This window comes from Rattus norvegicus, chromosome 3, assembly GCF_036323735.1.
Source record: "Rattus norvegicus strain BN/NHsdMcwi chromosome 3, GRCr8, whole genome shotgun sequence".
In the NCBI taxonomy this organism is placed as follows: domain Eukaryota; kingdom Metazoa; phylum Chordata; class Mammalia; order Rodentia; family Muridae; genus Rattus; species Rattus norvegicus.
The window spans coordinates 180,402,130-180,429,737 of NC_086021.1; the positions used below are offsets into that span (position 1 = coordinate 180,402,130).

Genomic DNA, 27,608 nt, shown 5'->3' on the forward strand with positions numbered 1-27,608 from the left:
CATATTTACCAAGAGATATTGTTTTTCACTGCTCATTGCCCTGGTAATTACACTATTGACTGAAAGCTTAGTTTAATTTGTATCAATTATTCCCCCCACCAGTCCCCGGCCACAACCATTTCAATATACCTCTCTTAGCCTTCTGAATCAAAGCTCGTTTGAGAACACGTTAAGTGTGATTCTACCCTTGGGCTTTGTCTGCTAAGCCCGTTGAAGTTGTGAGCTGTGTGTGAAGTAAGTGTTGCTGATGGGTCCTGGCTCTGTGTACAAGGAATTCAGTTCCCAAGGCTCTCCTGATTTTCCCCCTTTGCTGAGAACAAAATTTAACAAATGTCGGGAATACAAATTAATATTAATTAATATTATGGTAGCTATGCTTAGAATTAGAAACTACTTTTTTTTCTAGTAGGAGCTGTGGATCTTTAAAACCGTCTCTTTAAGTTGTCTAAGTCTCCAGAAGCAAGGCTTAAGGCAGTAAAAACATTTGTCTTGGAATCATGGACAATTGAGTTGTTTGACAATCTCTTAAAGCCTTACATTGTGAAGGGATGCCTGACTGCCACTTTATAAATGCAGAAAGGAAGGATTCGATTAGTTGGCTAATATGCCTCTCATGCTGTATAAGTCAGTGATAGATGAAGAATTTTATCTGTCCGCAAACTCAAAAATCATCCGGTCTTCTCGTATTAGGCAAGATCTTTTCATTCATTGTACTTTAAAAATATTTATTTTCATTTTCATGTAGATGGATGTTTTGCTGCATATATGTAACGTGTGTGCATACAATGTCTGTGGAGGCCAAAAGAAGGTTTGGATGCTCTGGTAATGGTGCTACAAGCAGTTGTGAGCCACATAGGTGCAGGAATCGAACCCAGGTTTCCTGGAAGAGCAGCCACTGCTCTTGCCCACTGAACCATCTTGGCAGCCGTAGCTTGGAACATACTTTCAAGCATCTATTCACAAAGCAGGATAAAAATCGAGCGTTTCAGACGACGGAGCAGACCAGTAAGAATTTGTTTAACCTCGTTCACAATCTGGAGAGCTCTGCACTGCGGTCATGCAGTAAGAGGCAGCCCTGGAGGTCACATGTGTCTGAGACTTTAGTTACAACGGGATGCCTGTGCATTTCCCTTAGACAATATAGCCTTGGTTGAGCCTAGACTCGTGGTTGACTCTCATTTCATGGATAGAGCCGACCCCTCCTCCCCCCACCCCGCCTGTGGGAGGAGAGAAGATACACCAAGGAGAGAGATTATAGACTGGAGTCCGAGAAGGACATAATGACCACTCTGCAGTCAAGGCATGAGTTCCATGGTGAACGAGAATAATTCCAAGCAATCTCTCGCTCGTTTTACGCTCTTGCCTGTCAACCCTGTTCACTCACAGTGAAGATGTATCTCTTAAACCAGAACCTCCATGTCCCATCCAGAGGCCCCATGTGACACACATTTGTACTTAAACCTTTCATCCTTGCCTCAGGATCTGATCCACTCTCCTCAGTTTTCCAACCTAGAATTTCTTTCACCACCTAAATATGCCTTTAATTTTCTAAATCCATCCCTAACTCTGAACACCCATCCGTATCCCTCATAGAGATCGTTTAGTGCATTTTATTGTGTGTCTTACAAGTTCCTTGAAGACAGACTGGTATCAGTAACTGATTTCTTCTAGTTGAGCACTATGTGAAATTCATTAGTGCCCAGTGCTGCTCATTTGTGTGTAAATGAAAGAACGGCCATCCTGTGGAGGCCAGTCTCCTGGCTTTTGATGAATGTGTTTAAATCCCTCTTCCCCCCACAGTTGTATGAACTACCCTAGAGAGTCAGCAAGCATGACCGCTTCACTGGCATAGACAACACTGTCTCCCTGCAAGACTCGGGGCTGTAATCTTCAGCGCATGCGCTGAGCTTCCAGGAGGCGTGGCTGCGCTGCTCCCCTTTGGTAGTTTTGTCTCCAGTTCAGCACTGCCTGCCTTTACTCAAGGCTGCTACAAAGCCTTGCATTTCTGTGACTGTAAAAGACACCCAACTGTTATAGTTTTGGTTGTAAGCCCAACCTCTAATGGCTGAGAAAAGACAATTCATTATCGTACAGTCCACAGACCCAGAGAGGCTGAGTAATACTGAGGGCTTGGGTGAGGGGCAGTGCACAGGGATCTCCTTGGGAAGGGGAAATAAATTAGATTCTGCCGGTGGACTGGGGGCAGGTAGGGTTGAGAACAGGAAGTATCCGGTAATGAGGAGGGAGGGGGAAAATCCTGGGAGAATCCAGCAGAGTCATCATCAAGGAAACCAGAGAAACTTCATCCAGCAACCGGTGGGAGCTGATGTAGAGGTCCGCAGCCGAACGTTAGGCAGAGTTTGGGGAGTCCTGTGGAGGTTGGGGAGAAAGGATTGAAGGAAGCAGAGGGGTCAGGGAAGCACTAAGAGAACATGGCTCACAGAATCAACTCACGGGGTCTCCTGGGAATTTTCAGAGATCGGGGAGCCTGTAGAGGTCTGAGCTCATTCCTCTGTATACATAATGGCCCAACTTGGTGTTCTTATAGGAATCCTAATAGTGGGATCAGGGGCTGTCCCTGACCCTTTTGCCTACTTATGGGAGGGATCCTTTTCCTCCTGGTTGGCTTGCCCAGCCTTGATGTAATGGTACATGCTCGGTCTTACTTAGCTTGTCTTGCTGTGTTTGGTTGATGTCTCCAGGTCTGCTTTTTTCTGAGGGGAGGGAGAGATGGGTTAGATCTAGGATAGAGGAGTGGTGGAGGGGAGACTGGGGTGAGAGGAGGAAGGGGGAACTGTGATCAGGATGAGAGGAGGAGGAGGAGGATGATGATGATGGTAATACTTATAATAATGCACCCTCTTTGGGAGATGTCATAGGTGATTAGATGGTGTCTTTTCTTTCTTACTTCCGCTCTGATTGAGGTCACCAAATAAGAGATTCTTGGAAGAGTTCTCCAGATTTCTTTTTCCCCATTTTCTGCAGAGTTTAGACATTTGTCCACAGGGAGCTGGGCCAGAGAACAGATCTGAGAAGAGCTATCCCTTTCTCATAGTCGCCCCTCTTTTGGAAACTGTGTTCTCCTTGGAGCTCCCTGATTGTGCCTTGCCACTTCTGCCCGGGGGGTCGATTCTTTCCATGGGGGTCTGTATGTGTCCCACTCTTCCACCTCCCTCAATATAATGGACCCAGACTTAGGAAGGGTCTCTGACCTTTATTTCACTGGAATTATCCATTTAAGTAAAGTGCAGGGTGGAGCAGGGGTCCTGGGCAGGTTAAGGTCTGGCCAGAGGCATCAATCTGTACAGTTTCAGGCCCTGTCGGACCTTCTAGAACAGAAACTGGACTGCAGATTGGGTTCAACCTCGAGGCTATCTAAAGCTGAGCAGGTATTCACCTGATGGGCTTTAACTACGCTACAGTTCAGAGCAGTTTGCAACAAGGCTTCAGTCTTACTGACAAGCACCCGCCTTTCTACTTCGCTCCTGAGACTTGACCCTGATATTCAATCTTTCCCAATTGCCTCTCCTCCCATGTAAGACGATGACGGCAAAAGCTTCCGTTCAATGTGACACAGCATTCAGCACTGCGGTCAGCCCGTGCCAATTGTGCGTGATCTCCCGGGGCACTAGACGCCCCCCCCCCACACACGTGTCTGTGCCAGATGCTGGTGACAGAATGGATGTCCTCATTGCTGTCCATCAGGGACATACAGAGAGAAATCATTGTTCCTCCATAAGGAATAGAGCTGCCCCTTTCTTCTTCTCGGCTCTAATCATAGCGCCAAAGAGCACTGTAACTTTTTGGTAAGGTAAAGGATTATAAGAATGAGTAATTATTTGTCATAAAAGTGCAGGAAAGTTGATATTAAAGGCCTTGAAAGGAACATCTCTCAGCACGTCATACTTTTATATATGAAAGGGACGGACGGGTCCAGCGCTAGAAAGAGCAATGGTCCGTGAGGCTTGGACTTTGATTAGAGGAAGGGCTCCTGGAATCTAGTTAGGCAACCATCCCTTTTTTTCTTTCAATTTCACTCTTAAAAGTTGTCCAGATCAGGCCAGCCCTGTTCACCAGCTCTCAAGTACAAAGAGCTGGTGGTAGTACTTCAAGACAGCCCATCTTCTTCAATCGCTTTGAAGGAAACTTTGGTGTTCAAAGAGGAGCTCCGAGCAGGTGGATTTTAATTCATAGTTAACAAAAGCCAAATGCCAGGCCATTAAAAAAAATCCTGTCAGTGTGATGATAGGGGATGCTGAGTATGGCCGCATGCGTGAGAAAAGACCCGAATGGTTTTTTTAAAAAAAAAAAAGGCAAATTGAACATGAAAACACTAATGCTTTGCAAAAGTGGAACGGAAATGAGCAAAGAATGTAAAGTGCTGGAGATAATGGTTGCCATGGCGATTGTTTGTCCATAGCTCCAACTGGAGAAACTCGGGTGAGAGTAATTGACGAAGCCCTTTGTGGGGGCTATCCCATGATGCTCTGCCTGCCACAGGCTTCCTTAGCCTGCCTCAGTATCCATCTTGCTATCCTGGGGGCCTCATCACAGTTGCGGTTTGTTAAATAAGAGATATCCTGTTCTCCCAGCAGGAACTGAGGGCAGTTTCAGAACCCCTTACTGTTTGCTGTGGGGTTTGAATGAGAAATACCCACCCGGCCCCCACAGTCTTGGGTATTTAAACCCTCGGTCACCAGTTGGTAGTGCTGTTTAGAGATATTTAAGGTGCTCCTCTCTAGAGGAAGCTTGTCGCTGGAGGTGGGCTTTGAAATTTGACACTTTGTATTACTTCCGGGGTCATTCTCTCTGCCTTGTGCTTAAGGTCCAGGGTGCAAACTCTCTTGGCTTTCTCCTCAGCAGCTATGCTTGCCGCTATAACATCTAGTCCTGATGGATTCATGCCCCGGGCATCATAAACCCACAAGAAACCCTTCTTTCTCTAAGTTGTCTTGATCATGGTATTTTATCTCAAGACCAGAAAAGTAATTAAATAAAAACATTAGCTAAACAGCCTTTCAGTGTGGGCTGGTGGGATCTGACATAATGCATGGGTGCCCCACTCCACCATAACGAGTGGTTTTCTTCCACTAAAAGCACATGATAGTGAGATGTTTTTTTTAAAAAAGCCAGGACTACAAAATACTGGATCCGAATTGACAGCACACCGGCAGCCCAGCAGCTCCGTCTTCTTCCCCACGTGTGGCTGTCGATTGGCGGTTTTTTTCTCCCTAATTACCCATCTGCTAGAGAGGAAAGTAACACCACATCATTTAGAAGAAATGCACCTGTTTATCGAAAGGCAAGAATAACCTAGTTTGCAAGGATCCTTGGCTCTCCAACTTGCCTCCACAGACTCAATATCACTGCTGTTTTTCCAGGTGATCAAATGACTCTGACTCCAGACTTTCCAAATCCGTCGTTCAACCTTCATCTATCATTCCCTGCACGTGCTTTACAGCACGAGAGAGGTATTTGGGACAGGGACGCTAAAGAAAAATACAGGGATCGTGTGGGTAGGGAGAGATTTTTAGAGAAGAGAGGACTGGAATGTAAAGATGTCCACCATCCTAAAATCTTACAAGCCTCTTTTAAGGGCTTCTCATCTTGCCCAGTAGGTTGGCGAGAGGTATCAACATTTGCATTTCAAGGTTAAACAAAGGCCATTCTGCGATGGCCAGTAACCAGTACAATTTAATGAGAAGTTATAGGGGCTGGATACACAACTTGTTTTCTGTGGTAGCCAGGCAGCAGACGGCTCTGATACAAAGTGTTCTGCTTGTTAGGTGCGGCTTCTAATTAGATGGGACCAAAAAAAAAAAAAAAAAAAAAAAACAACCCAAAAAACAAACAAAAAAGTGTGCTAATGATATTTTTCATGCCAGGAGAGTTTGAGAAGTTCCATAACCAGTTGGTTTATTTCTTTTTTTAATATAGCCAAAAGTTATGCACACGAATAGAATAGATAACAGGGGCCCAAACCCAAGAGCTGTATGTTTTGTGACATGCCTAGATTCTCAGCACAAAACTATGAAATGGTCCATTCATTATGCATGATTGCCCAATACATTACCACAAACTTTGGCTCAAGGCAACACTCATTTAGTCTCAGTGTCTGAAGTCCAGCACTACAGGGCTCTTGCTGGATTAGAATGTCAAAGCTGGGGGTTTGTCTTTCCTAACTGGGTGGGGTAGAATCAGGTGTGGTTCTATGCTTTCACGATGTTTACGGAATCTAGCACCTTCTGGTTATGGGACTGGACTGCAGGTCCCGTCCCGCCTCTCAGGGAGGATGGTTTCACTTCAGGAAGCATCTCTGGTGCCTTCAGAGCCCACACCCCACCACTGAGCTCCCGACAGTCAACACTTAACTTCTGCTCAGAATCTCTTCTCCACCTCCAGAGAGTTTTTGATTTTAAAGACCAGATTACTTCAGAGACCTTTACTTATTAGAGGCAGAATCTTACTACTCAGTCCAGTTTGGCATGAGACCCAGTATCTAGCTACACTGGCTTCAACTCATGAGCCATTCTGCATCTGCCTCCCTATTAGTGCTGGCAAAATGGCCACGCACCCCCACACCCATTAACCTCACTACTTTAACATGATTAGTGAGTTAAATGTATGATTTCTATGAAGCCCCGTTTTGATACTTGGAATAACACATTTGCAGTTTCCAGGAATTAGAAAGTAGACTTCTTTGAAGGGCTGTTATTCTTCCCACAAAAGGTAGGTAATATTTTCTTTTAGTTTTTCTCCATTTTGCAGAAGGCCATAGTGAGGGGTGCTTTATTAGCCCGTTAGACCCAGCACAGCTAATCAATGGTCAAGCCTAGATTGAAAAGATGTTTGATTTCAGAAGCCAAGTTTTCAAGTACTCTGCCGTACTGTATATCAGAGTACGTGACTGATGCTGTTGACCAGTGTGCTCTCTTGCCTGTCTGGTCTTTCTCTATGGGCAGTTCAGACTGTGATTTGCTGGATGCAATATTGTTAAAAGTATTCACTGAAGAATTGATGTTGTGTCAAGCACTAGAGATGCCACTTAGACCTTCGGCAGCTCTCAGTCTGGCTACATTGGTTGAATTGTTTTGGAAATGCATGGCTGTTTTCAACATATCTTTCTGGGCTTACATTGGCAGGTTTTACTGTTCTTCCCAATGTGATACTCTTGCTTTATAAACTTATATTTCCTTGCCATGACTTTTTGGTAATGGGCATCTTTTCATGCTATTTAACACTGGGTATAGCCAAGTAGCCTCCAGTGGTTGTGGTAGTAAAATTAGCAGTTCTGGTGATTTAAATATGCTTGCATAATTTGCATTTTTCTCCCATGTTATTATAATCTCTCATGAAAAGATCTTATAGCTACTAGACCTTAAATGATGAAGACATACAAATTAGTGTGACTGCAACCCACAGACAAGAGCTCAGCGAATGACAAGCCAGGCAAACGAGCCAATCCAGACAGACCTAAAAAATAAATGAGGGAGAAAACTATACTAATGTTGATTTTCGCAAACCAGTAAAACTTTAGATGTATATAGTCTGGAAAATTGCAGGAATCAAAACTCTCAAAATATCCCTTTCACTAATAATTTCAATGGTATAAAAAGTATTGTTACTTAAAAGAAACCATCACTATTGCTTTATTCACAATTTTACACTGTCTAAGAATCTTTCTATAATAATAATAATAATAATAATAATGATGATGATGATGATAATAGTCTGTAGGGTTGATTTAAATATTTTGGTGACTAAAAAGTTCGGTCAACTTCTGTGGAGGTCAGTGGTGGAAAGCAGGAAGCATTATTACAGAATAGAGCTCTAGCCAATTGTCACACAGTAGGCAGAGAAAGTAGAAAGGCAAGCCATTGCCATAGAGAAATATACTGCATTTGAGAAGCTATATAACAAAATGGAGGACTCTACCACAAAGTTTAACTTGCAAGGAAGCTATTTATATAGGAATGACTTAAATAGGTAGTTGACTGATGTTCCCTAGCCAGTGTGTGTGTTTTCTTAAAGTGGGTAGACCAGATGGATATAACCAACACTCACCCTTTACCCACTCAGGACATGATCTTCTATTCTGTAAGTTATAAGAACAAAGACCATTATTTCCTTAGGCTCTTCTAATTAGGCTGCTTGTGTACAATTTCTGATATTCCAAAATGGAGAAGATAGAGTGGATGACAACATGAAGGATTTTTAAAGGCCATGGTAATGGCAAAGGACATCTTAATACTTGTCTTCTATAGTAATATCAAGCTCAGATCAGAAATACACCTTTATCAATCTCTTATAAAACATGCATTTGAATTATCATCTGCTAGTTACATATTTAGGCAAGTTCTTACTATGAATTTCAAGCTGTGTGAGGACTTGTCATACTCCTGCCTCAGCCTACTAAGTGCTGGGATGTAAATGTGAGCTAATAAGGCTGGCTTAATTTTACTCCTTAACAAGTAAGTTAATCTCTCTAACCTGAAGAACGCTAAGACTCATCTAGTTTGACTATTATGAAGATTAAATTATAACATGCACCACAGTTCGTAGAACATAGTAAGAGCCTGAGAAATGTTGGTTGTTAGCCTTTGCCTTGGTGAACTCCTTCAGCTGCTCATTAACTCCTGACAAAGGTGCCATAGGGCATATTTGTTTAAAGAAAAGAATACTTGAAAAATTAAAATATTAAGGTGCTGTGGCCATGTCTTTAGTCTCAGCACTCTGGAGTTGGGAGCAGAGTCAGAGTTAGGCAGATCGCTGTGAGTCTGAGGCCAGCACAGTCTATGGAGTGAAGTTCCAGGACAGTCAGGACTAAATAACGTGACCTTGTCTCACAAAAACAAAATGGAAAATTAATTAAAATTAAATAATATATGAAACGACCTCAGTGAGAGGTATAGCTATTTCAACATCAAAATAGAAATGATTTTATGTAATAAAACTGTATCTGTATGTAAAAATCTCAAAAAATAATGAAAATATGAATAATTAGCAAAAACACCCAGAATATTTGACTTAAGGAATGACCATTAAGGATTGTTGGATACATCAATTAATAGAAACCTGAATATTATTAGATTTAGGAAGCAACAGCTTAGACTTCCTGGATAGCAGAATTGTTAAAATCTGGAACAACATTTTAGGATTTGCAGTAGTCCATCTAACTTGCTAAACCAATGAGGTGAGCTCAACATTTGCACCCACAAACGCATACCACTTAAGAGAAAAACTTACTGAGAAAGGAAAGATAGATCCATTAGCTAACACTGAATCACAAGTCGCTGTGAAACTGCACTTGAAATAAACATTTAGCCATGGAGAACCAGTGGTGGGTGGACTGGAAGAGGTCCATCCCACCCTCCCCCTGTAGGTTAGCTGCAGGGAGCTTCGCTCAGCTTTGCTGGGGTTAGGCTGCAGCTGTGGTTAGGAGGAATCATCAATCCTGTCTGTTTCCACTGGACTCTCATTCCCAGCAGGTCATGAGGCATTATGCCCACATGATAATCTCAGATATACAAACCACAGCTGGTATGTTCAAGATTCTTGGGAATCAAACTCACCCTGGCGTGCTTCCTCCCACAGGTTGTGCTGTCTAATCAAAGCTCTCCCCACTGACAGTAGTCACAGGACAGGGACAGAAGAGAGGAGGATTGGAGACATTTCTGAGAGAAAGCACTAAAGATGTTGCTACAATGCTGTAGGTGCCAATTGTTGACTGATTGAGGTGGCATAGTTCGTCCTTCTTCCTAAAGGACAGTTTTAGTTTTAGCTTTGGAAGATGCCCCATCGGTGAATACAAACACTTTCTTTAGATTAACTCACGTTCTTGTGGAGGTTTCCTATCTGTATGAGAAAAATGTGTCCAAAAGGGTGTAGAAAGTCTAGGTGGAGATGAACATCACAAGGCTTTGAGTATGGAGGCTGGGGGACACACCCGGATGTAGAACTCAGCATACAGGGGTGGAGGCACTGGGATGGGGGCTGAGGTGCAGGCAGTTGCAAGATGCCGTGGCTCGCATGTGGGCTCCACAGCAGAGGGACTCCAAGGTCAGTCATCTGAGGTGGGATGTGAGGGTTTGTTGGTTTAGGAGTGTGATTCTGGCCACAACTAATGGGGCATTTTTATATAAACATATGCTAGAAATCTTCCTTAACACCCAAAACACCTTAAAGGAAATTCACCAAAAGTTAAAACAGAATTTGAAACAGTTGATAATGCAGTGAGGGATGGTAATAGCGAGGAGATTGCTAGAAGCTGGATCTCCCTGCAAACCCTTTTCCGTCTTCCGCCTTTCTTCCCTCCATCTCTTATTTATTACTTTCTCCCTTTCTTTAACACCTTTGCATTGAGAATTTAAAATAATTGCGAAGCACAAAGATAAGCCATGACTATGTAAACCAAGGTGAGATCAAGGATCAGATAAGTTTAATACTTTAAATAGAGGAACAATGGGACAAAATCACATTTTTTTTTAACGTGTGAAAGTGAATATACATCTCCGCATGTAACTCTTGATGACCTTGAACTGGCTAAGTAGAGCAAGGTGGCCTTGAACTAGCAGAGATCTGTTTGCCTCTGCTTGGACTGGAGAGCTGGGATTAAAGATATGCATCCCCACACTCAGGCAAGATGCTACTTCTTATAACTCCATGATAGGCTGATGAACAATGAGAGACTGCAAGGAGGAGTTAATGTCAATGGCATATTCATGGGCAGTTCTTAATCACAACCCAAGAAATCAGGGAGTCTAATAAACTGGCCCCAGGCGTCCATTTTGTTTCTTATTTTTATTATTCATTTATTCATTATTTTTCCTCTCTTAAATGTATGTGGTATGTGTCCATGTGTGTGTTCCTGCCCATGTGCTTGTGTGTGTACATACGCATGAAGACAGTCTTCCTTGATCTTTCTCCACCTCATTAAGGCAGACTTTCTCACTTGAACCCGTAGTTGGCCCATAGAACTAGTCTGGCGAGTTGGCTTGATTTGAAGATCCCCTGCCTTTATCTCCTGAGCACTGGAATCATAGGTGGGCATTTCCATGGGTTCTGGAGATCTGAATTCAGGCCCTCAGGTGGATGCGGTCAGCATTTACCCACTGAGTCATCTTTTCATCCTTGTATTCAATCTTAAACAGATGTCCAAACACTGGGTAGCATATCTGTAAATCTTAGTATGTTTTCAGTCATCTCAATTGATATTCAACTTCAGCAGATGATGTTCTCGCTTTAGGAAAAATAATTAGAGGCCCACTACCGGCATCTTCACTGACAACCCGCTATGGGATACTCTATCAGCCACATGATCTTTCCATATCTTGGTCTGCACAACTCGGTAATGGGGTCGTAAGCATGAATAAATGATGAGATGGAAAACACAGAAAAAATAGATAAAATTTAAGCTACCGAGAAAAGTCTCCGGAGACTTCTACTTTTCCATAGCATGATCAGGCAGCCTAGGTTTAAGTGCACGTCAATCTCCATGTCTACCCCTTTAAGTGTTAATAAGGTTTCAACACAGAACATTCGCATCCCAGCAAGCCCGCGGTTCATGCTTCTGTAATGCTCAATGACCACTGTGTGATTTTATTCCTCCCTACTGGGTCTTTTAAAAACTAGAAAGGAAAACATCCTGGGCTAAAGTCTTTTTTTTTTTAATCGTAGCTTAAGCCTAATGGAGCAAGAGTCACCTGATTCTTGCATGGGATTGTTGACACAGAGATAATAAGTTTCCACCTGACGACTCAATTATTTTTAATGATTTGCACAAAATAATTACTGTTGACAACTGTCCAGCTTCTCAGAAGGAAACGACTTGTCCGTGTCCAGTTTTGTGTCTCCTATCCATCATAGCTTTGCAAATGGTTGGACATCAGTGACCGAGGACTGTGAGGAACGAGCTGCAAACACCAAGGAGATAAGGCCTCTCTCACAGAAGTGGGTCTTGGAGAGTGATGGCCAAGATGGTAGAAAGTCAAATAATCTGAGTGCAGAAAGCCTTAGGTAAGGAAGGATTGAGTCACTCACATGCACAAATGTCCAGTGTGGTCCATTTCAGGTAGGGATGGTTCTGAGGGCTTAGCCTTGCCTCTCTGTCTGTTGATCTCTTCCACACACTGATCTCTCCACATACTGATGCCCGGGCCACCACATATCTATATTATATTGTAGTTCAGAATGCAGATAAAGAGCTCTTTTGTTGGGGGGACGGGTGCTGCTGCTTTCTTTGAAGTCCTAAGCTTATCTCCCACTCCTGACCGATGCACTACATTCATAGAGGACTCTACCTGGGCCTAGCAGGATGGCTCAGCAGGTAAAGTTACCGGCAGTTAAGCTGGATAATCAGAATTTTATATCCAGGACCCACATAGTAGAGGGAAACAAAGGATTCTCCTGGGTTGTCTTTGACCTCCACACATGTAGTTTGGGCATATGTGCCTCTCTTCCACAACACATGAATAAGAAAAAAAATATTTTAAAAAGAACCCAACAAAGCTCTCATTCTTCATAAGAGGTGTACTGCCTGAGAGATAAGAAGCCATTTGTGTACCTATCACTGTGCAGGGTGGTGTCCAGTAGGACAGCAAAGGTGGAGGAAGAAACTGAGGGTGAGAAACTTCTAGAAGCATAGCTGTTATATCTTATTGCCAAGGGCTTTGCTCGTCCTGCCTTCCTTCCTTGCCCTGACCTGCGTGGGGTGGGGTTGGTTCAATGGAGACCTGAGGAGGGGGTGAAAGAATGGGGGACAAGAGGCGCAAAGAAGGAGAGCAAGTCATTGTCTGATCAAGCTCTCAAAACTTTATTTCAGGGCAGTGGCTTATAAAGGCAAGCAATCGGGAAGGTTACACAGGGCCCAAGGCCAACTCATTACTGTCACCATCCTCCCAGTGTTCTTTCAAGGAAGAACGTTTCGGAAACGTTCCTGAAACAGAGGGTGTATAAGTGGGCTTGGCTCCTGGCACTTCCTCCCTTCCTTCCTCCTTCCCTTCCTCCTTCCCTTCCTCCCTTCTTTTCTTCTTTCTTTCACTCATCTGCTTACTCCATTCAGCTTGCAGTCCCTAGAGAACTTCCTGAGGCAACTGTTCCATTGCTGTGAGGAGACCCCGGGACCAAGGCAGTTTATAAGAGGAAGCATTTAAGTGGATGCTTACAGTTTCAGAAGGTGACTCCATGGCCGTCTAGTGGTGATCAGGCAGGCTGACATGCTCCGAAGCAGGAGTTGAGAGCTCCCTTCTGATCTTCCAGCTGACTCTCTAACTCCTTCCTGCTTGTGGGTCAGAGGAAGCTCTCGGCTGTGCTCCAGTGCCATGGCTGCCTACCTGCTGCAATGCTCTCCGCTGTGCCGACCATGGACTCACCCTCTGAAACAACAGGCGGGCCCTCAGTTGAAGAGTTGCCTTGGTCGTGCTATTTCATGCCAGCAGTGGACCAATAACTGTGATGTACAGGCTGAGGAAGATGAGGGGGCCGCTGCTTTGGTTATGTGGTATTTTCTCTCTCCCTTCTTCCTTCTCGCTTCCTCCTCCTCGATTCCTCCACTCCCTTCTTTGCTTCTTTCCTTCCTCCTTGGGTCTCGCATAGCCCAGGCTTGCCTTGAATTAAGGATGGCCTTGAACTTTTGATCCTTCTGCTCCTAAGGTTGGGATGCTGGTTATCAAACACCCAAGCAAACATTCTTCATAATGTTTGCCCAACACTAGCCCTTTGCTTGCTAGAAAAACACTCTACCAGTGGAACTATACCCGGCCTGTGGTTGTATCATCTTCCCTAAATACTTCTGTGTCTGGCCGTGCACATGGCCCTAGATTCACCCATTTCTTTGGATTAATCGGCACGAATAGAGAATGTATTTAAATTTTAAAGAGACAAGAATAACAGAAATGAACTGTTGAAATCTATAGCAGCTCTCCGTATGCCAAAGTGGTCATTTGGGAACGCTCCACAATACTTAGTTTTTGGGGACTTCCACAAGGTAAAATGTTAAATAAGCCTCAATCTGCCTTCTTCATTCTAGTTGAAGGTCTTGTTTGATTTATATTTCAGTTGTATGCTGGTTTTTCTTCTTCCTTTTTTTTTTCTGACTAGGGTTATATCACTGAGCAGGCCAGTTCTTCCTTTGAAGTTCTGAGTGTGAACCAGAGCCATCTTTGTATTTACTTAGAGAACCGAGGGAGGCCGAAACCCACAGAAGCTGGAGAAACTTTTGATATGCGCTGTCATCAGGAAAGAAAGTAAGTTTTAAACAGGAACATGGTTCTTTCTGGAAACTTCTCTTGGGAAACAAATTTCTGGCCCACGGGTTCCAAGATTCTCCAATCATGTATCAAAATACATGGAGCTCATCAGCACTCGAGGCTGATTGGCAGACACTCACCGTCCTGTTTGGATGCTTTAAGGGGAAAATGAAAGCCATATCGATGCAAACACCTAGAACGCTCATCAGCTGAAAATTGCTCATCAGAAGCATTGTTCGTTAGGATGAAATTGTGGAGCCGGACCCGTAATCGGGAAGGGAGATCACCACTGAGATAGGAAAGCCCAGCCCTTGGCTGAGAAGTTTAAGGGGAGATTCAGGGGAGACCCTGACGTCTCACCCTATTCCTAATACCTGGCATTTTAAGCTCTTTCAGGTCTGGTTCCACCACATCCTGCAAAGTTCAAAACGACATCGTGCGAAGTTCAAAACGAATTCTACTTCAGTCTTATCTCTAGCCTAAGATACGTAATTGTAATTCATCAAAAAATATCAACGGAGTTCTTGATTGCCAGAAAGCCGTGACTCCTCTGCTGGGGAAGTGTAGGAATTTTTGCACTTTGCATCCTACTGAAATTCTAAGCAGCTTTTGCTGCCACCGTTAAGTGAGGGTCACTTCCTACCTGGAGAACCAGAAAGATTGGAAACGTCTTGAGGCAGCCGTAAGTTTCTTCGGTCAGCTATCGTAGCATGGGAAACAGAGTCCTCCAGCCTTCTCTTAATGGATATGTGCTTCCTTTAAGAATTATTTTTTGTCTTGATGTAGGTGTGTATGTCTGCATGGTAGGTGTGTTCAGGTGGCCACGGAAGTGAGAAGGCGGCACTGGTCCCCTGGAACTCTAACAGCTGTGAGCTGCTGTGTGACTACAGGAATAGAACCTAGTTCTTCCGCTAGGAAGCCAGCGCTCTTAACTACTGAGCCATCTCTGCAGCCACATGTGTATATGTTTTAATGACCATGTGTTCATGCTAAAACATGCTACTGATCATGTTGTAACATGCTATTTATACTACCACTGAGCCATCTCTGCAGCCACATATGTATATGTTTCAATGACCATGTGTTCATGCTAAAACATGGTACAGATCATGTTGTAACATGCTATTTATGCTACCACGCACTCTAAATTTTATTAACATTTTTGGCAAGTACTTTTGTCAATAATGGTATTTTTGTTTGGTTGATTACTGGCTGATGACTTAATTATCTAGTTAGAATTATGTATTATGAGGCTGGAGAGCTAGCTCATTAGTTAAGACAATTAGCTTCTCTCCTAGAGGATCCTAGCTCAGTTCCCGGCACCGAGACAACCTGTATGTCTAGCTCTAGGGCTTTAATGACCTCCTCTGGTCTCCTCTGACCTCTGTGGGCTCTGCATCCATGCAGTACACAGACACTCGAGAACATTTCTATACATACAATTTAAAATAGAATTCTTTTTAACTTTTAATGTTTTCTATTTTTCAACATGGGGTATAACATTGTAGAAGTAGGTACTATTTTTCCCCAGAGGAGGTACGTCCTTGCAGGGAATATTAGGTATATACTTAGAACCTTTGTGAATGAAAATCCAGTTGTTTGGCAAGACTATTGATAAGAAAGAAATAGTTACAAACAAGACACAAATGAGCTAAGAACACGATTCTGTTATTTCTGTTGGTTTGGTTAATCTTCAATTTAGTTATAGGTCAATGAATGCATTTTTTTCCTTAAGATTTTGTGTTTCCTCTTCTGACTGAAGTGAGTAGTTGGGCCTTCCGAGTAGGAGTCTCACTTTCTCCCTTCGTCTGTGACCCGTGTCATTGGTATTCAGGCTTATGTCTAGCAGGCTACCAGAGCCAACCTCCTGCCTGAGCAGTAGTGAGAGCAGACATGTTGCTGGTGGCAGGACAGTGTTCCAGGCTTTCTAATTAAGTGTAGCATTACAGATGTTTTAACTGCCTGTTAGCAAGTTGAGCATTTTCAATTTCCTCAGATTTCCTAACCGCTTTTATTAGAAATAACTGTTAAACATTACCAAATTCTTTTTGTGCTTGGCTATAGCCACATATACTCTTTTTCATAGTCTGCTTATCGTGAATTCCATCCATTAACTCTTTAACATTATGACACTTATGATGCACATATGTATCTATATGTATCTTATTTCGCAAATTGCCTAAGTGTTTGTATAGAATTTTATGTCTGAGCATATTGTTTATATACAATTTCATATCTGAACACCTTTTTCATCACATGGAAAAACAGAATTATTATGAATATTGATTTTTAAAAAAGCCATGAAGATAAAATGTCAAAAAAAAAACCAAGAAAGCTCCAGTGTGACTGCTCCTGTGGTGAGGCTCTCGGAGAGGCAGAGTCCTCCCAGCAGGACCATATTTTCTAAGACAGAAATTTGTGTTGTGGTAAAAATAAAATCATCAAGTAGTTAGGCATATGTGCTGTGGACATTCATGAATGATTAAATTAGAAAATATGACAGTCCCTGCTATTTAATGGGAACTGAATATAATTGGAAAGAAAACCACATTCTTTAGTCATTGTATCAACTGATATTTTGTTTACCAAATGGCTTTGGCGAGAATATGCTCTAATACTGACATTTGTTACCCTCCACGGCTCTTGCATAGGGAGAAATGCTTGTGGAATTTCTTTTTTTTTTACTGGCTGGGGGAAAGGCTACCTACTGCAGTCTTAAAAATGACCAAGTTCTTTCAGAAAAAAAGAATTTAGGTATAAATTGGCACTGAATTTTAAAATGTTCCTGGGATATAAAACATTTTCATAAAAATGAATAACTGTGTTAGGAACCTCAGGATTTAATTAAAATGTCCTGAATTACAACTGTCTTCACTGGCCATAAATATCTACAACCCTCACCACCCCCCTTCTGCAATATCTGGCTATCTCTCTGTCCTATTTCGTCTCCTGAATTTAAATGTTCATTGTACTTCTTGGAAATCAGAGTAACACATATTTATCAGATACGTGTTGGGCTTAGTTGTTGGGGCATTTGCGTACGTGATGGCATGGACGCCCAAGCACACGAGAATAAGCTCTGTAGCATAGTCTCATATGCCTGTCGCTGTCTATGCTACCGCCATATGCTGTTCCCCTCAGATTTGCTGAACATTCCTCTGCACACACAGGGCCATTTCAGGAAGCCTGCTGCAGACTGTTTTGAGCCATGTCCACTGACATTAGTGCTACTTTGAGAGCTGCCCCCGAGGTACTGCCTAGAAATTTCAGAGACCCTCCTTTCTGCCAGAACAATTTCATCGAGATGAAATCGAAATCTGGCTTGATACTGAGAAGGACATTTGCGCTTAATGCCCGTGGAAAATTCTGTGTTCGCGCACCTAACGGAGCATAAGAGTTTATTTTCCGATCAGCTGCAGAAGTGACATGGCACTGCCAGCCAAGATCAGCAGAGACGTGACATTTACGGGTGGACTGGGAGCATCTGACAAGGTGGCGCACACCTGCAATCTCAGAACCTTGGAGGAGGAAGCAACTACATCCCTGAGAGTCGGTGGACAGTCTGATCTCCGGGCCAAATTAGCTTCCCACATGCTTTTTGCTTGGGAACTGAAACCAGTTTTTCTAATTAATGATTAATTAATTTTGTGCTGTGAAGGATTAGATACAAGGTCTCAGACTACCACAAAAGCATTCTACTGCTGGTCTATATCCTCTGCCCTTGATTATTTTTTATTTTAAAACATTTATTTACTTTATTGTGTGTGTATGTGTTGGCCTGCATGTATGTATAGCATTGAACTTGTTTCTTCCTCAGCCATCCCAAGTACTGGGTATACAGACATGTACCGTCATGAACATGTTTTTTAATGTTATGAACCCTTCTGTGTACACTTGATAAAGGCTTGGCATAGGAGGGAGAAGAGGAGGAAAACCAGTAGTTTTAAGGACAGACATGTGGGCATGGGATGGTTCAGTTCACTCATGAGATGCCATCTTGTGGATATGGCATGGTCATGAACTCACAGTAGCTGTTATTTCTGCACAAGATATCAACAAGTCCAAGCTGTTCAGAATTTCAACATGGATGTGGTGGGGCATGATCCCTGCCCTTGTCAGAGAAGCTATTAGCATGGGTAGCCATGTGGGAAGGAAAATCAGTCTTCTCTGAAAGTATGGGCACTGGTACTTTGCCGGTGCTCCAGAGGATGGGCTCACACCCGTGTACACACGAGCATCACTAATTGAGTTTATGAGTTTTTAACAAAAAAAAAAAAAAAGAAAAAAGAAAAAAGAGGACATGAAGTTGGAAAGGGGTCTGTTGGGAGAAATCTGGGGGAAGCTTGAGGGAAGAATGAGGGGGTGGATATGATTGTATTTATTTGCATATAGGCATGATATTCTTAATAAATTTTAAGAAATAAAGTAACCAAATGTCTAACATTATTATGACATCCATGTACTAGAAGGGGATGTAGTTGATGATGAAATCCTTTACAGATGTTGCTGAATGGTGTGGAATTGGCAGGCTGATGCCATCACACCATCTTCAACTAATTCAGTGATTGAATCCTTTCTCCTCATTAAACTTTTGCCTCAGATATCACCTGAATGGCTGTTCCCTGAAGACGAAGTCATGTCCTAACCAAATGACTACTCTACCTTGTGACTCTGTTTTATTGTAAATAGATATGTATTTATGTCATAGTATGTTCGTTTGGTTACTATTTCTCTGTCTGTGCTTATGTGAGTTTATGTGACCCATGTGTATGCAGTGCCTAGAGATGCCAGAAGAGGGCATCAGATCTCAGGTCACTGGAGTTATATCAGCTGGGAGTCAATGTATGGATCCTGGGAACTGAACCTGGGTCCTGTGCAAGAACCTCAATTAATTGTTCTTGACAATTTAGTCATCTCCTAAAATCCTTATGGTTTTTTTTCATTTTTTTGTGTGTTTCATTTATTTATGGAATATAATCACCTACTGATGAAGAAGCTGTCTTGCCCACTGTCTTTTAGCACCTTTGATGATGCCTGAAATGTATTATGTATAACAAACAGTTGTGGAGTAAGTTGTAGAACCCATGGATGTTTGAACACATTTCTGAGTTAAAGAGTGGTACAGAGTTTTATGAATAGGATACTGACATCTATGTGACATGTGTGTTTATCCCTATGCTTCACAAATGAGAGTCAAGGGCTCGTGTCCCTTGTTTCCTATGATCTCACTAGTCCTAGGAATATGCCAGACACTTAGTAATGCTTAGTAAAGCAAGACCCATTATTAAAGTATGGTTCAAAATAACCTGGCCCATAGATGGGCTTGAGCTTTGATAGTGACCCTCTTTAGCAAAGGGTAAGTGGTATGAACCCGCTAATCCTTTATAGTCATCATCATATTGGAATTTAGAAGAATATTTCCATCAACTATAAAGCAGCTCTGAGACATAGTTTATACTTATATTTGATTTCTTCTTATGGGACTAGGGAATCTACCACAGGTCTTTGCTAGGGTTTTTGCCCTTGGTTCCCTTACCTGTTTTAATCACTCCCCAAATTCAATCCCTCATCAGCTGTGAACACATGTGCTGTGTTTCTGATAGAAAATGTAACCTTTGCATCTCGTTCCCTTGATCTGCCTTAATTGTGTTTGTAAACCCTGTCCTCCCTAGGATCAGTGAGCTGCCTCTTTATCTCTATGCACGAGTTTGTTTACCTGCTTTCAGGTCGCAGGACATTGAGGTGGTTTCTACTGTTATGAGATCACATGACACTGCTGCCATGAGCATTTGCGTGGAAGCTATGCGCGTAGGCCTTCCTTCTTCCTTCTCTACATGGGGTGTGCAGAGTGGGGTGGAGTGGGGAAACATTTGCGGTTGAGATGGATATTTCAACCATTTCCTGGATCTTATCACAAAATGAAATGTTAGGAATAGACAAAATAGAGAAGTCTGTGTTTGCTTTTAGCCCAACCTACTTAGAAATCAAAACAGTTGTAGGGGAACTTAGAGGCAAAGGTGGGACACAAAGTGGGCTTGGTTGACACTCTGCAGTAACCGACGATGAAGGAATCCTATTGGCTTGGTCAAGAAATAAGAGTGGAGAGAGATTTGCTGCACTTAACAGGCAAAGCAAGCATGAGTCACGAGGACCTGAGATTCTATAGAGCGAGTATAGACACACATTCTAAGAGCAGACTTATACTCTGACTCTGCTAGGGAGACTAATCCCAATCATGCCCAGGGAAGGTCATAGCTCAAGAAAGAAAGACGATGGACATATATTTAGACTGTGAAACTCAAGGTCAGACATTTAGGAAATTAAAATGGTGGACATTAATACTCCTGGTAATGCTCATCTTTCTTTAAAACACTGCCGCTAAATAAAAGACAAGAACCCATTTTGAAGGTGTATGGACAAAGCAGTCATTTCACTAAAGTTACCTACCTGGCTTGATGGCTAGCATTACCACAATTTCAGAAGTTGATTTCAGCATTTAACATGATAACGTTGGTCTCTCCAACTTACTTGTCCTAGCCAGTAACATCTTTCCCACAGATTATGACAGAAAATTGGCCCGTGGATAGCGGTCTCTATTCCTATGACATCTCAAGCTCTTACAAAGCATAAATCAGGACAGGGGCAGACCAGTCAGTGAAGCACTTGCCTTGTATTGATGAAAACCTGAATCAACCCTACAGCCTATGGGTCCGGGGATGCGAGCCCAGTGCTCACCAGGCAGGCCAGCCTGGTTGGTGTGTTCCAGGCCAGTGAGAGATCTCTCATGTCTCATGACAAATACAAGGATACATGATACATAAGGGTTGACCCTTGAAGTAGTCCTCTGACTTCCACATCTCCATATTAACTTATACATGTATACATGTATCCATTCATGAACACATACTCATATATGCGCGCGCGTGCGCGCGCACACACACACACACACACACACACACACACACACACACACCACACAGCTGATATACATGAAAATGCCCCAAAATACTAAGTTTAAAAACCTAAATTAGCTTATTCTTCACACAACAGCTTGTGTATCCTAATGATTTCCCAATACATTGATGTAAACTCCCAACTTCTTACACTTTCTGTGAGGCTTTGTGTGGTGTGGGTGTTAATTTTGGCAGTAACCTTTCTGGGTACCGGCCTCCTTTGTGACCTTGGCATAGGTCATCGTGGTAGTCTTACCTGATTCTGCTTGTTCACACTGAAATGGCCTCTGCCTCAAATGTTCCATTTTCTAATCCTCTTAATAGACCCCCTTTCAATGCACGCCTCTCTTCCTCTGCCCATGCTTACCTACTCCAGAGAATTCTGCTCTGTCGTTTCCTCATGGCCCTCAGCACGATCAGCCACAGTTGATTCACATTTCTTTTTAGTGTCATCCTTACTGTATGTAGGCTTCAATCTTTATAAAACGAAGGACCTTGTTCAGCTCATGCCTGCTTATGTTCCTGGTGCCTAGAACTGTGTTGGAAATTCAATACTTATTTTCAGGTTAAATAGTTCTCTGCCTGGTGACAGGAACCTCGGGGTTGGCAGCCAAGGCTGAGCTGCTGGCCCGTGTCTGATTGGATTTCTTTTGTCAATACAGACTGAGGGTAATTGTGCCTGTCACAAGCTTCCTATTGACATAACCAGCTTCCCTGCTTTACCCTGGTATCCCCACCAGGTCGCTATGATGAGAATTCTACAAGACGCCGGTGACATCAGCATTCGGTCTCAAAAATGCTTCATTAGGTTGTACTGGACTAATGGCTTCCGATCTGGCATATTATTATATTAATCACTCCTAGGTGTGAATTAATCCATCCAATTAATGGGTTGTTCTTTTTAAAAATCCATTTTTTAGGCTTTTCTTTGTTACAGAAATCCATACCATCGGAATATTCAGGTATGAATGTCTGTCTGCCCACACATGTATTTATCTTTTGTCTGTCTGTCAGGAGGGCTGGATATTGAACCCAGAACCTCCTGCATGCTATACCGGTACGCTGCCAACAAGCTGCAGCCCTGGCTTACTCACCCCTGTTCCTGTGGGTGTCAGCTTCTGTGGTTTCGAGGCATCTCAGTGGTCCCAGTGGCCTTGTCTCTTTGCTGGTATCCTCTGTGATTATGTCACGTGATCAAAGAAGTTCACCAATGTCACCAATGTGATCGGGCGAGTTTAAAACAGTTTCAATGGTGCCATCCAAGATTCATGGACGCAGAGCCATTTTCTCTAGCTGGCAACAGAAGAGAAAACGAGAGATAGCTAGAACACTAGGAGGGGAGATTATGTGATTTCTGAGATGGATAATGCTGGAGGATGAGAACTGAGCAGAGTACACCTGGCTGACATCAGCTAGAACGCAAGCCCTACGGCCCAGAGGAACTAAATTCTGCAGGCAAACTGAAGGAGCACAGAGGCAGAAGCTACTCCTGAAAAAAAAAAGTCCTTTGGTGTTGGGAGACCCTGTAGAGAAACTTGTCAAGGTTACCTATAGTTCTTTGAAACATGACAAATGGGATTGAAGTTCACGGTGACCTTTTATGCCTCAATAGCCAACCAATGCAAACATGAGCTTAAGCCATCACCTTACACACGCAATCGTTTTTTATTTCTTCAAGTATTTTTGAAATAAAGGTATTTCCCAGGGGTTACTTTTCATCGTCAACTTATCACAGCCTAGAATCACCTGGGAAAACAGTTTCAAGGAGGGACTGTCTAGCTGAGGTTGCCCTGCGCGCATGGCTGTGGGAGATGGTCTGATTGCCTTAATCTGTGTGGAAGGATCCAACCTAGAAGTGGTCAGTGCCATTCCCTGAATCATGGAAGAGTAGGGAAAGCAAGCCTAGGGAATGTGCAAGCATCCATTTCTCGATGCTGACTGGCTGGGATGAGCCTAGCTGCTTCCCGTGTGTCTGCCTTGACTTCTGCAACAAGAGACTTTACCCCAGAATTGTGAGCTAAAATAACTCCTTGATTATGGCTGGAGGGAGGGGCTGGTGGTGACCAGAGGCAGGGACGCAGGTCGGGGTATCTTATCACAGCAAAAGAAATAAAAGCAGCATATCTGCTTTAATGTCCTGACGTTTTAAACAGCTTTTGCTATGGTTTGCCGAGGGGCACTATGATGTGTTGTTGGAGTGAGTTGTGGTCATAAGAACTGATGGGGTTGGGGGTGGGGATGAGAGGGATGGGGATCTGTTGCTGACTTGTGAATCTCCATGCTTTCCTGAACTCGGCCTCACTGTGCCTTTGTTTCAAGCTGTAGCTTCACGTTTGGTGTCTCTCTACGGCTCCCCTTTCGTTGTTCATTTGGGTCATTTCTGACACAATGGCCTTTGGGTCCTGCTGTTGTTGTAAAACTATAAAAAATGATTATTGGGGGGATGGCAGCAATGGGGGGAGGATGGGGAGGGGAACACCCATAAAGAAGGGGAGGGGGAGGGGTTAAGGGGATATTGGCCCGTAAACCGGGAAAGGGAATAACACTCGAAATGTAAATAAGAAATACTCAAGTTAAAAAAAAATAAAATAAAAAAATAAAAAAAAACAAAGCAAACCAAACCAATTCAGTCAAATAGCAATATATATATGTACATATATATATATATATATATATATATATATATATATATATATATATAGTATTGTTGTCTTTTTGTTGTCTTTTACCTCACTTAGTCCAGCACCGTGGTGCCCCAAGATATTTGCTAGATATCTTGGCGGAAACACATCCCAACTCTGTGGCGGCCCAGTGTCTCCTGCCGCCGCACACTTTCCTACACTCAAACCGTCACATAAACGAACACACAACACAATAACCTATGACCCAATTGATAAGATATAATTGCCCACTTAATCATACAAAGCCCGGTGCCATCCATCCCTTAAGAACATTGATAACAATCTGTAAATACACAGAGCGGAATCTAAACGTCAGCCTCCATCGTCCTGCCACGGCTTCTCCCTCTCCTCTCCTCTCCCTTCGTTCCAGTCTCCTCCTCTTCCTTCAAAGGTCCTTCCCGCCCATCCTTCCTTCTCCTCCAATGACAGGCCTCCTTCTATCCTGTACCTGCCCCTCACCTGTATTTTACAAATTCAATGGGGAGAAGGTTCTGGTGAAGTCACCGGAGTCCTGAGTACTTGACTAGGCAGCTGTCCTTGGAGCAGTGGAATTAGCATCAAAATACAGATAACTCCAGGGCAAACCACAACATCCTGCTCCTGCTCCTTTTGGTTCTCTTAACAGGCCTGAAACCAGCTCCTAGAAGATGCTTTCCTTCCCATGTGACAGCGTGTGACAGCGAGTTATTGAGCCACAGTTGCTTTAAGGTCTACGGGAAGAAGGGAAGTTCATCAGGTGTCTCATGGTCCCATGGCAGAGTAGAAAGCTGGTTCACAAATCTTTTACTATGAAAAACATTCTAGACTCCATTTAGTTCCTGAAAGACTGAAAGCAAGGCAAGGTGTATAGGACCAGGTGTATAGGACCAGGTGTATAGGACCAGGTGCACAGGACCAGGTGTATAGGACCAGGTGTATAGGACCAGGTGTATAGGACCAGGTGTATAGGACCATTCACTAGACATGCCTGTGAGTGAATCCTTTGTCTTCCTGTGGTTTGGCTGCTTCTTCTATGCTGGGATGCAACCCAGAGTTACTTGGAAATCTAATTCTTGATAGAGTTTTCATTCAAGGACTGGTTTTCAAAGTGTATTCCTTGGACCAGCTGTGACCCCAGCTGGCAAGGGAATGAGAATTCTAAACTAGAAACTCCGAGGTGGGTGGGGTCTACATTCTTGTCTCAGAGAGACATCCAGTTTGAGGGTCATTTATAATGCCTGGCATAGTACTAGCATTGGGTCTGATGCGAAGTTACACATTAGTTGACTTGAAAGATGCATATATGAATAAAAGAATATGTTATGAATGGCAGAGTGTTGGGCCCTACCTTGGGGTGTTTCCTTTCCCCCTCGCTGAGCCTTTCAGCTTGCTATGACAAGAAGTTATTTATACCCTTGGCAGCTGCTCTCGGCCCCTGATTTGGGGCCAGGACTTTCCATGATGCAGATTTTTCCTGTTTTCCTGTTTTCCTGTTTGGGGATTTTCACCTGCTTTATTATTTTTCCACAGCTTTTGCCTCTGGTATATAAGGAGATCTCAGTAAAGCCTGGACGGCATTCTTTTAACATGAGTGACCCAAGTGTGTGTTTCTTCTTAAATCTCACAGGCCTACGCCCAGTTCTCAGTGTTGTGATGATGCAGGCATCGTCAGCAGAGATCACATGAGGATTCAGGCACCAAAGGGTTTGAGATACTCACATCAATTTACTGGAGCTTTGTTTTGTTCTTTAACTCATAAAAATTTATTTTGCACCTTGGTTTGTTTCAATAGAGAAATACTTCTAAAATTACTTTGAAAATGAACACATAGTAGATGTGTTAATTAAGTTATGTTAAATGATCCAGGGAGAAGGTATTATATTACCCCTATGGCTTTGATGAACTCTGGCCAATGGAGGGCTCTCCTCAGAGTGATACTGATTTGGGGTGCCTTCCTGTGATAAGTGTGACTGGTGAGTCAGTCAACTGGCTGGTTAAAGGGAGTCTTTCTTCTGGATGTATTATTCTCTGTCCCATATGCCTAATGTGTGTTATTTTATTACAAACCCTTTCTTTGTCTTCCCAGACAGTGCTGTTGGTATTTCGGTGGGATCTGTAAGGGTAGTCACATGTTTCTCTCATGCTGTTCTGTCTGTGGGAGCTCATCGTGCTGCGCCGTGGCCTGTTTAGTCTGTGTTCAGGGGAGGAATTCAGACAACACATTGGTAGAAATACTTTTTCTTCTGGAATCTGAGTGAAAACTCAGAAGTGGTTCTCAGTCCCTTTTTTATATGCCATAATATAATTTAATACATTCTACTGAATATAATAATGCAATAGAAACCCATGCATATGTGTCAGCACTTATATCTGTCTGTATGTACTCATATACACATTTACATATCTTTTCTATATATGATGTATTGTCTCCTACAGGTATGACATATAGATTGTCCATTCATAGAATTTCCTCATGTTTTTGTTTGGTTTGTTCTAATAACTAATGTCTAGTGAGCCACTGGGATATTGTTGAAGAAACTAAACAGATTGAGCTTTTTTATTTTTTTCCACGATAGAGCATCACATGTAGCGTAGGCTCGCTTCAAATTCTGTAAGTGGCTAGGATTCGCCTTGAACTCCTGACCGTCCTGAGCAATATGGATGTGTAACATTACACATGCCTAAGTTAAGCTTTTGTTTCTTCATCTTTTTCTTACTGCATTTGTTCTTTGACAGTTTCATACATGTGCAGTGTGTTCTGTCTGCATTCACTCCCACACTCTCATCTGCTGCCCAACCTGCTCTGTCTGCCCCGAACCCCAGGTACCTTATAGTTCTAAAGTCACAGTCAAACAGGTGGCGCTGTTTAAAATCAGTGGATAGCAAAGCAAACCAACAAACAAGCCATAAAGACTTGGATATAGGACAGGAAAGTAGGTTGAATCTTTGAAGCAGGAGCAGAGCTCTTTTTCCCTTGACCAAGAGAGAGAGTAGTAGACTGTTAACCACTTGGTGGAGAGTTTCAAGGGAAGAAGTCACACCTCACCTATTTCCATATTCTAAACACGTTCCCCTAGGGATCTACAAAGGGTCAGAGATTTGAACTTAGGCCCACTCACTAGCTAGCTCACAGAGCAAAGGCTTCATCCTCCACAGAAAACAATGAGGAATCCTTGTCATCACTTGCCAAAGAAGCCTGACCCCTTTAGTTTCGCTAAATTATAGCTACTGTTTTTGAACGTTAGACATCAGAATCAAAACCTTTGTTGACAGAGGGATGTGGCTATTCAGATACAACAAGGCAAGGCAAGAAGTTCACTCTGCCCAGCTGTATTGCTCTCTGTTATTTATCAGACATGCCAAACCTTGCTGTGCCCTGCCTCTGCCTGACAAAGCTCTGTGCTTAGTGCAGTTTTGATGCTTCACTAAGATCTTTGTTTAATTGCTACCTGAGCCAAAGCCCTTCTGACCAGTGCCTGCACAGTAGCCCTCCTACACAATTTCCCTCAGTATTTTGCTTTATTTTTATTACAGCAATTATCCACAGACAGATTTGTCTATTGATGTGTTTACTCACTTCTTCCTCCAGTGTCTGGTTTTGATTCTCCTGGGATGAGCTCACATGTGTCATGAGGGCAAAGAAGACTTTATCATTTTCATATGTCACCATCATCAACCGAAACAGGGTCCAGCAGAGGACAGAAGTCCAACTAAATTTGTTAAGTAAATAAAAGTATGTAACAATGAAA

The 27,608-nt window shown here is 42.9% G+C and overlaps 1 long non-coding RNA gene across 25 annotated transcripts; it reads left to right on the forward strand.

The window, feature by feature from the left end:
- Positions 1 to 3,129: 3,129 nt before the first annotated feature.
- Positions 3,130 to 27,608, forward strand: LOC102552372 (uncharacterized). 25 transcript variants are annotated; one of them, XR_010065518.1, is made up of 6 exons: positions 3,158 to 4,559; positions 5,134 to 5,381; positions 14,098 to 14,243; positions 14,634 to 14,928; positions 25,487 to 25,563; positions 27,449 to 27,608. It is a non-coding gene; the product is annotated as an uncharacterized LOC102552372 (long non-coding RNA). The 25 variants fall into 25 exon arrangements; XR_010065516.1 differs by having other exon boundaries at positions 3,159 to 4,559; positions 5,130 to 5,381; XR_010065519.1 differs by lacking the exon at positions 5,134 to 5,381 and adding an exon at positions 5,382 to 5,471 and having other exon boundaries at positions 3,160 to 4,559.